The following is a 9,425-nucleotide window of genomic DNA, read 5'->3' on the forward strand; positions in this document are numbered from 1 at the left end:
TGTTGGTTTTATCAAAAAAATGTTCAAATAAAACTTGTAGAGGACTCACTTCTCTACAATTTTCGTATATTCGCTTTTGCGGTGACTCAAAAAATACCAGAAATAGAGGGCGCCAAAGTTGACTGTGTCTAGTAAATACTATTTTTCGTGAGGAAAATTCGCGGTTTTATTGTGAATTGTCGTACATTGAAACTCTTCATTTTTTTTTGATAAAACTAACAGGGGGCAATGTAATTGTCAATAAAAATGTTTAACCCCAAATTAACGGCATTTTTTTGGTTGTAACTTTCTTTCCTTGCTGGACTACATAGATTTTTTATTATTCGACTGAACGAAAATAAATCGCGTCGACGATAATCCAGCCATAATTCATATACAAAAGCCGACTCCGTGCTCGTCCACAACTATTTTCTACGAAGGGGAAAGAAGAAAGTTTGATCGCAGTAAGTGCCGCTATCACGAGATCACTTTCGACGCGATTTTTGCTCTGGATGAAAGCTCCGATCATTGTCGTGATGTCATGTTCTTAAATTCCATATCGTGTCCGTTAGAAGCAGGACATTATTCTTAGGAAACGCAATCATATTAGTTTCCCAAGTCATTGGATTATTTATGCCATCTGCTATCGAGGGACTCTAGATACGGTAAAAGTGCTTTGTGCCGCGGCTTCCTTCAATCATTGTTCTTACTGTCGCAATCGAACTCATGAACATAGTAAAACATAAAAACTGTCAGAGAATAACCATTCATTGATAAAGTATGGATAATTCTGGGCGTCTCGTAACTTTCATTTTAATGAAAAATATTAAATGCCAAGAAAATATTTTTGATATAGAAATTTTTTAAATTTGTAAACTATTGAAGAGAAGATCAAATAATTTTAGCTGCAAAGAATATATAAGAACCCTTCCTTCGTCAGATAATTTCAAGCAGACATAATTAAAATTTAATTAAACATTAAGTTGTTGAAATAATTTAATACGAAATTATAAAGTTGTAATAAAGAGATAGAAATCCATTCTTACATATATATATATAAACCGACGTTTTTATTAAAACTTGCGCCTAATTAATGTTTCCTCAGCGCATCAGAATATTATCGGAGTATTCTCTTATGTCAAGTGAAAAATAGGGCATTAGGATATTAAGCAATAAAATTGCATGTGCATCGAAAGTTTCTCAAGAGCGACGAGAAAACGACGGGGACCATTGTGACGCAAACCGAAAGTTGCGCGCGATAAATCACTCTTCGTTTAGTTGAAAAAATATAAGAGAAAAGAGAAAAGGAGAGAAGGCTCGCGTGCTGCAAAAAGTAAGATAAAAACTTACCTTGCTGGCGTGCGGTTGGACTGACTGTTCGTGAGAGAGTCTGCTGCAAATCGGCCGAAAAGGCAGCCTGCCGTGTTTTGCTCAGGTATAACTGCAAGAAAGAAATGAATTACGTGAAATTATTCCTTCGACGTCAATTCTAATTTATAAACGAAGCATATCTTTAATTGCATGTACTACATTAAGAATGAGCTCAAGTAATGTGGGAAGACAGATGTGTCGTGACTAAGTCAAATCGTGCACTATTTTAAATTATAAGACGAGCGAATAATTCACTTGTAAGTAGCAAACAATAACGTTTAAATCATTTATTTTAATATTTAGCTATTATAAGAAGAAGGGATTTATAATAATCAGTATTATTATACTTTGGTATGTATGTGAAAGCAATACAATTGATAAAAATATATAAATTTAGCGTATAGATATTTAATTCATTACAATACAATAATCAAAATCAAGTCAAAAAAATGAAATAAAAATTGCATGATATTTAATTTTAATTTCATTTACATTTATTTATTTTCATGATGTTTAATTTCAACTTCATTTATTTTATCTATTTATTTCCGATAAAAATACTCCGATCCAAAATAATTATTGCAAAGTAATGTTACATTTATTTAAGAAAATCCATTTATTATTATATCATTCTGTAATTAATGAAGTAACGATAGTTGCCTCCATTTAACGAGTTAATCGTAGCAAGGGAAACTCCGAGTCGCTTAAAACTCGTTTCGTTCGTGTATAAGGAAGACTCCGGAATCGCGAGCGGGATCGAAGAGATTTGGCATCCCGATCACGCGCTAAGGGCAAGCCATCCCCTTTAATATTAGGACCAAATCGGACCGACTCGCTTCGGTATAAAATAAAGGGCTGACATGCGAGCACGGCGGGAGAGCCGAGCCAAGCCAAGCCGAGGGAGAAGCCGAAGCGGGAAGGGAGTCTCGCGCGCGCGAGAGAGTAACGGAGAAAGGCGTGGAAGACAGGCATGGAAGGGTGGCTTCACCACCGCGGTGAGGGATGACTGAGCGAGTCGGTTAAACGGGCGTCTTCTTTCATAAATTTGGAGGGCGCCCCCGGATAAAGGTTTAGAATAAATCGTTCGGCCTGTTATCCACTCCGACGTCGGCGGATAACGGCAGACGAGAGCGACCCCGGATGGCTCAACAATCCCTCCTCAGCTTTCCCGCATGATCACACGTTGTACCGCTTTGAGATGCGTTTTCCATCCACCGCACATGAAATTCGAAGTTTCATTAATACGTTATACATTTTATACCGAAATACGCGTAAAATATTCATGCGAGTAAATAATGGAAAGACTTATAGAATCAATCGAGATTTTTCTTAAGAAGAAAAACTCATTTTTTTGTTAATATGTTATCGATATCTATTTTACATAAAACTATGAGAGAAATGCTTATAATAATTGAGGAATAATTTAACGCAGAAATATTGCGCGTATAATGTAAAGGATAACTTACTACGCGCAAAGCTGACTATCTAAAATGGCGAGCGCAATATGAAAGTTCAGGCGGGGGTGGCTAGAATGCTCATAAATATATCCTCGAAGATCGCACAAATCGCTCGTTCAAGGCCAATCCCCTTCGACGTTCCCTGCAAGAGATACGAGAGGGAACCCTTCTTCGTCTCGCGTAGAAATACGCGCGGCGATATGGCAAGTATATGCGAATTACATGCACGCACGCATGTAACATATACGAACACATGGTCCGAACGTATCAGACTATTGCAAAAAAAAAAGGAATATGATGGAGAGAAGGAGAGAGAGAAAGAGAAAAGAGAAATGAAAGTAGAAAGGCGAGAACCTTTCAAGAGAGAGAGAGAGAGACGAAGAGGCTAAACCAGGCAGAAAGCCAGTCCAATTTCTCAAACCTGTCCAATCTGTGTCGTATGCAAAATCAATCACGCTCTACCCTGCCATACCACTCTCCCGGGGAGCCCTCGGGGCCCCACAATTTTCAAATCTACCCGTAGCCACGCGGTAATCCAACTCCTGAGGCGAAACTTCTCGCCGATCTAAGACAGAGTCCTGCTACCGAAGCATCTTTTTTCGATCTATGTCGTCTTTCTGACGATATCTGATATGTACATGTGCCATGTGTGAATAAAATAAATATTTAGTTATATTTATTTACCGCATTAATCAATGATGTGAATAAATAAACGTGAAATTTGAGAAATTAAACTCGCGTAACGCGCGAGAGTATTTTTTAATTCCTAAAAAATATTTTCCCCTTTTTAATTTCTAAAAAACATTTGTCGATAGAACATTGACATGTTAACACATCTAAAAATAAATAATATAATATATATATATACATGATGATCAATTAGAAATAATGCATATAAATTTCAATAATAATGCATATATTATGAACATCATAGCAGCAAAAAATATATGTACATAAATCAACGAAAGAATAACAACCTTTGAAGCTGCATTGAGATGCACTCGTAATTTCGTCAACGTTATAAAGTTTATATTGAGCCTTTGAATCATGGTAATAATATCGTCGCGAGTGTATGCTCAAAAGGCAGGCCGCGACGCGGAGGAAGACACATTTTAAAAAGTAAAATTCAGAAAGTCATTAGGAACTATCGGACGTTTGTTTCACCGTCCCCCGTCCATTGATATGCATTACCTTCGATCGGTAGCCGCGATCATTAAAGGGGTCTAAGGGCGCTCTGTAAGGGTTTCAAGGCCGGGTGACCGCCTCGAAAAAGTAATTTGTCCTTTGGGGGCGCGAACTTCAAAGTGCACGCGGGACATTCGTCCCGCGTGCGGGCTTGCTACAACAAGCGTCGTTCTACTTGCGCCCCTTTCTACTTGGCGCCACTGATCAGACTTGCTGATTTTTGCCGTCGCAACGTCGGCGTGGACCTTGTCCATCGGCGACCGTCAAGGGCCACGGCTGTCGAAGCTCTCAGCCTCGAAAAGACGGAGAGAAGCGGGAGCGCGCCACGAGGGGTGCGAAGAGTTTAGCATACGCATTTTGTACATTGAAATCTCGACACGTTCGTCCAACTTTAAATTGAAAACCGCCCGACGCGCGTCGTCTCCCCGTCGTCGATGGTCGTCCCCATCGTCTCGCAGAATGTCGTCACATCAACAACAAAAGAGATTACAGTTAAAAATTGAAAGAATTTTAAAAACAAGTATGAAAAAAACTAGCAAATCCTATTCTTTCAAAAAATTATTTAATCAAGTTTAAGATATTAATTGTACTATTAAAATGCAATGCAAATTTATAAACTAAAATTTACACTTTGATATTTATTTCTTCATTAAAAAAAAATATATTTATTTCTTCATTAAAATAAAATATATGAGAAAATTTCAGAATATTTTAGAACACATTATAATATTTAGAAAAATAAACTTGTCTGATTTTTGTATTGGGGTCTTCTTTTTATCTTATAATAAAATATTGATTAAAAGAATCGATTATAAAATTATAGTGAAGAAAATAAAATGGAAAGTGATCTAATGATGCATAAATTAAAAAACGGAATAAAGATAAAAAGAATATAGAAAAAAACGCTATAAAAGAACAAAAAAGATACTATAATACTTGATGACGTTATATCAAGTAAAGTAATATTTACGTAAAATAGTTACAATTTGTTTATGCACATTGAAAAAACCCAGAAGCTGTTACATCGAAAAATTACGACAAGAATATGTTGTCTGCACCGTTACTTTCCATAAGTAATAACATGAAATAATCGCCTTTCTCTCAACAAATTTCCAAATCTTGCCACGTGACATTAGAAAGAAACGATAGTAAGAGATCGGGCATTTTTAATTAAATAATACTAATCACGGAGGGTAACCCTCCTCTCTGCGCAGGCAAATCTCATCTCTTTCTTTTCCTGAACCATCCCTCCTCGTGCAACCTCCTTCTGTCTTTCTTTCACCCCGTCTTGTGCGAAGCTCCTCCTCTCTTTTAGTCTCGCGAATCGTCTCTCTTTTAGACTTCGAATTGTAATTAACATTTGGTTCTCCCATTAGTGTAATTAAAGTGCCATTCCATAATCTAGGAGGCCGAGAGAAGAGAAGAGGGGCACCTTATCTTTCAGACTTCAGCCCCGGCTGCGGGGGTCGTTTTAACCCCCGCTGGGCGCCTCCAGCCCCTTTCCGGGTCTACGCCAACCGTCGGTTGCCCGTAGCTTCCTTCGGTGATAACTCCTTTTCGCGAGAAGACTCCCCCCGTTGGAGGAAAAAGGAAATCGCGGCAGGGAAAAAGAAAAACGGTGATTAAAACGTTTGGAAATCCGATATCGTATCTCCACGTGCCGAGTCGTCTATTCAGAATCGCGCGTACGCAAGCCGATTTTGCGATTTCCGTTCCCTTAAAGGAGAAAGCTTGACGATATCAAATTTTAAAGCAGATAGCTATTCATATATATGCAAGCAATATACATATACTCTGTGTACATCTATCATTTTTGAATAAATAATAATTTTAGAAAATCACTTCCTTTTTTCGCGAAATTATTGTAATAGATATATATATAAACGTTTAATATTTTCCACATACATAACATAACTAAAAAAATATTGCAGAAAAGACGATGAATATGCGCCAGCGTAACACATTTTACGAAGATAATCGGTGGAATGTGTCATTCCCAGATTGGATTCGTCGAGTTGCACGAAGTCAGACAAAACAATAAAGATAAAGGACAAGAGGGAGAGGGCGTCGGTAATGGTAAAAGAAAAGCAAGCAGATAAGAAAAGAACTGCCTACGTTGACATTTTCCGGTGGTTGAGTTAATAATACGCGCGGTACACAAGGCGCGTCGAGCGGGGATGGATCCACAAAGTGCCATCATAAAGAGGCGCGGATGTGTTTATTCGGGAATTTGCCTTTTCCCACCGTTTCCCCCTCTCGACCCGGATGCCACGAGATTTTTATCTTATTTTTCGACGACGATACCGCCTGGGGATTTATATACTTTTAGCTCTGGATTGAAAAGGAGGGCGTGCGAGCGACAGAAGAAAACAAGGGATGGCGAGAGAGAAAGAAGGGGAGGGGTGAGGACGACGAAGGAGTAGGAAGAATCACGATGCAATTATTTTCGTTCCAGCTCGTGAACGGATTTTAAGGCCGTCCGGCCCCGGTCGCTGGACCGAGGAGGAAAAAGAAGGCTGAAGACCAGAAAGAAGGATTAACCTCGTCAAGTGGGAGAGTCCGTGACAAAGACGTTAAAGTGGTCGAGAAGGGGATGAGATATATCGTTCCGAAATCTGGGGTGGAACGCTCACATCGTCGAGCATCATGGGACGGCGAGACACTAATGGCATTTTTATTATTTCTCTCTGGAGTCCCGGAGTAATGGGGCGCCTGTATGGTCCATTGGACGCGTGACAGAGTTGACAGCTTCTCACCTTTTCTACGTCTTTCAGGAAACGCCGATTTCCTGCGACGCGGGCGTGAGGGCAGATCACGCTACTTGTATCTAGATGGATAACTTCTTTTCACATTATCAGTACGAAAAAACTTTGATTATACAATATTTGCAAATAAATAAAATAATTATGCGCTGGATGAAGGGCGCCAAAATTATGTTATTAGACGTTTTGGTCCGAATATTGGACCATCTTCAATAAATTGACATAATATAAATAATGTCTGGAGCGTGTCGAGCGAGCCGCACTTGTCAACGGACGATAATAATGTCCCTCATCCAGCGGGATGGCTCTCACTTGCCCGTTTTATTTTATTTATTTATGGATATTTATTATATTTAGAGCCTAATTTACTAAGTTATCTTTGAATATTTTTATACATATTCTTTTCTTCAATATTATTTTCTATATATTCTTTCCAGCCATACAAAACTGATTTATTAAATTAGTTGGGCTACAAGTTTCACATTAAAACTGTTAATATTTTTTTAAAAGTTATCTTGTTTAAATATATTTTCCAAACTTTTTACTTTAATGTAACAATATGATATATAGGAATTTTTGGGAGCAATTTTATTTAAAATAATATAATAAACACTTTACAATAAGATCAAAAAACATCTTGTATTTTTAAAAGAAAAAATGCAAATAATTTTATGACGTAGCAGCAAAGTATATACTCGTGTTCAGCCGTTTTCAAAATATCTGATGCCGCAAGATCGCAAATCATAAGTAGCTCGCCGCAATGTACGAGCCATTGCCGTCCTACGTACCCACGAAGCCGTTGGGCTTGTTGGGTTTTGATGAATGAGCCTCACATAAAGCTGAAGTATGGTAAAAGCCGCCGTGGCTACCGCCGTAATATTCTACCCTGGGAGCTTTTAGAATCGCTAATGACTAATGGCACCAAAAGGAGCCCCCCGATGGATGCTGCCTCGGTTCACGGATTAGCGTTTCGTGTGATTTTACCACGAAATTTCTGATCTCGCCATATCTAAGAACGTGGCTTGCTGACGCGATTCTTTCATATGCTCTTTCGTGTAGAATATTTTGATTCCCATATGTGTGTCATTCAACATTAAAATAAAAGTATTTTAAAATAATAATTAAACAATGTTACTATAATTTCGAATTAAACGACATTTATAGTAGACTGAGAAAAATTCTTTTACGATATTAAATATATATGTCAAATCAAATACAGATCAGATATACTTTTAATATTAACTTAAAAATCGTAAAATCAGTTTTTGTTTTTCATATAGTACTTATATCTCAGAAATATATCACATTAAACACAAATATAATTAAAAAATTTTTTTATCATATTTCGAAGTTCCATAATTCAATCGTCTTTTTAACATATTTATTTTTTTTAATATTATTTTAAATTCAATTCTCTCTCCTTTTCACTTTGCTTAGAATAAAGCACAATATTTTTAGCATCTTGTAAATCTCACATGCCTCGGATGCTATCAGTAGTCTCGTCGACAAATAGTTATGAACTTTTATCAAGTATTATGAGCGGTCACGAAACATCAAGCTTAGGCGGAGCTTATGATTGCTCGTGGACCGCATGGCTAACGAGGAGGATGCCACGAGAGATCCCACACGAGAAGGAAAAAGCAAGAGGCAGAAAATCTAGGTGCAGATCGGGGAGTAATGAGAGAAGGGTAGCCAAAAAGTACTTTAATATACGGCAATCCCCTTGGCTTGAAACTCACAAACTCGGACCGAGAGCCGCTCTCTCTGTCCGCCTCCGCGTATTTCTCTCGCCGTCGTCGCGTGGCTTCCGATGAAATTTGGCGTCTTCCACATGAGCCGCCTTTGATGCCCGTCACTGCCATTCTAATTGCGGAAACCCCATCGCAATCGGCTTGCAAAAGTCGCAAAGTGAAAATCATGCGAAGCCGAATATGCGATTCTGCATGAAATAGCTGTAACAATTTCTATGGAGCGAAAATGTTGTGTAAAAACTTCTTTTTTTTTAAATACATTACATTATTATTTCAACCATACACTAGATTGATCTCGTATAAAGTTATCCTAATGTCAGGATATATTCTTTCCGTAAAATTCGATATTGCCAAAATATAATTGTGAAGAATGACGAAGCAAAATTGCAGAATTGCGTAAATACACATATGGTTGTCGACTGAAAAGGAGCAAAGTATGGAGCAAATCTGTTTATCTTGAATAATAGAAGTAAATGAACGGCTTTGTGTATAGAGTGAAGCGGACCAATAATTGAGAAGTGACGGGGGACAGAGAAGAGCATCAATCCCTCGTTTCTTCTTTCTTCTCTTTTCCTTGGACGCGCCAGCTGATCACGCTTCTCCGCGATTAAGTCCCATGAGGATTCAACACCAACGAAGAACTATCTCGTGAGCGAACCAGTCATTTATCCTTTTATCGAACTCCCTATTTCTGCCGGACGACAGACTTTAACGAGCGATGACTTCTCGTCGGTAGATAAACGAGAAGAAATTAACGCAAAGATTCTTTTGCATGATTTTGTCTTTCCGCAAAAATTAAGTAATCTACTAATTTAAAAAGTCGCGCAACAAGATATTTTTATATTATATGTATGAATATATATAAATTTTATACGTATGCGTTTAATAATATTTTATATTTTTAAGAATTTTATATTTTT

The 9,425-nt window shown here is 37.8% G+C and overlaps 1 protein-coding gene across 1 annotated transcript in view; it reads right to left on the minus strand.

Annotated features, from left to right (window-relative positions):
• Positions 1 to 9,425, minus strand: part of LOC115241178 (mucin-12-like) — a 166,020-nt gene that overhangs the window by 124,389 nt on the left and 32,206 nt on the right. The window contains exon 2 of the mRNA XM_029816804.1: positions 1,330 to 1,420. The gene's annotated coding sequence lies outside the window, so the exon portion shown is untranslated. The remainder of the gene's footprint in view (positions 1 to 1,329; positions 1,421 to 9,425) is intronic.

The sequence above is a fragment of the Formica exsecta genome, unplaced genomic scaffold, assembly GCF_003651465.1.
Source record: "Formica exsecta isolate Colony F162 unplaced genomic scaffold, ASM365146v1 scaffold47, whole genome shotgun sequence".
In the NCBI taxonomy this organism is placed as follows: Eukaryota; Metazoa; Arthropoda; class Insecta; order Hymenoptera; family Formicidae; genus Formica; species Formica exsecta.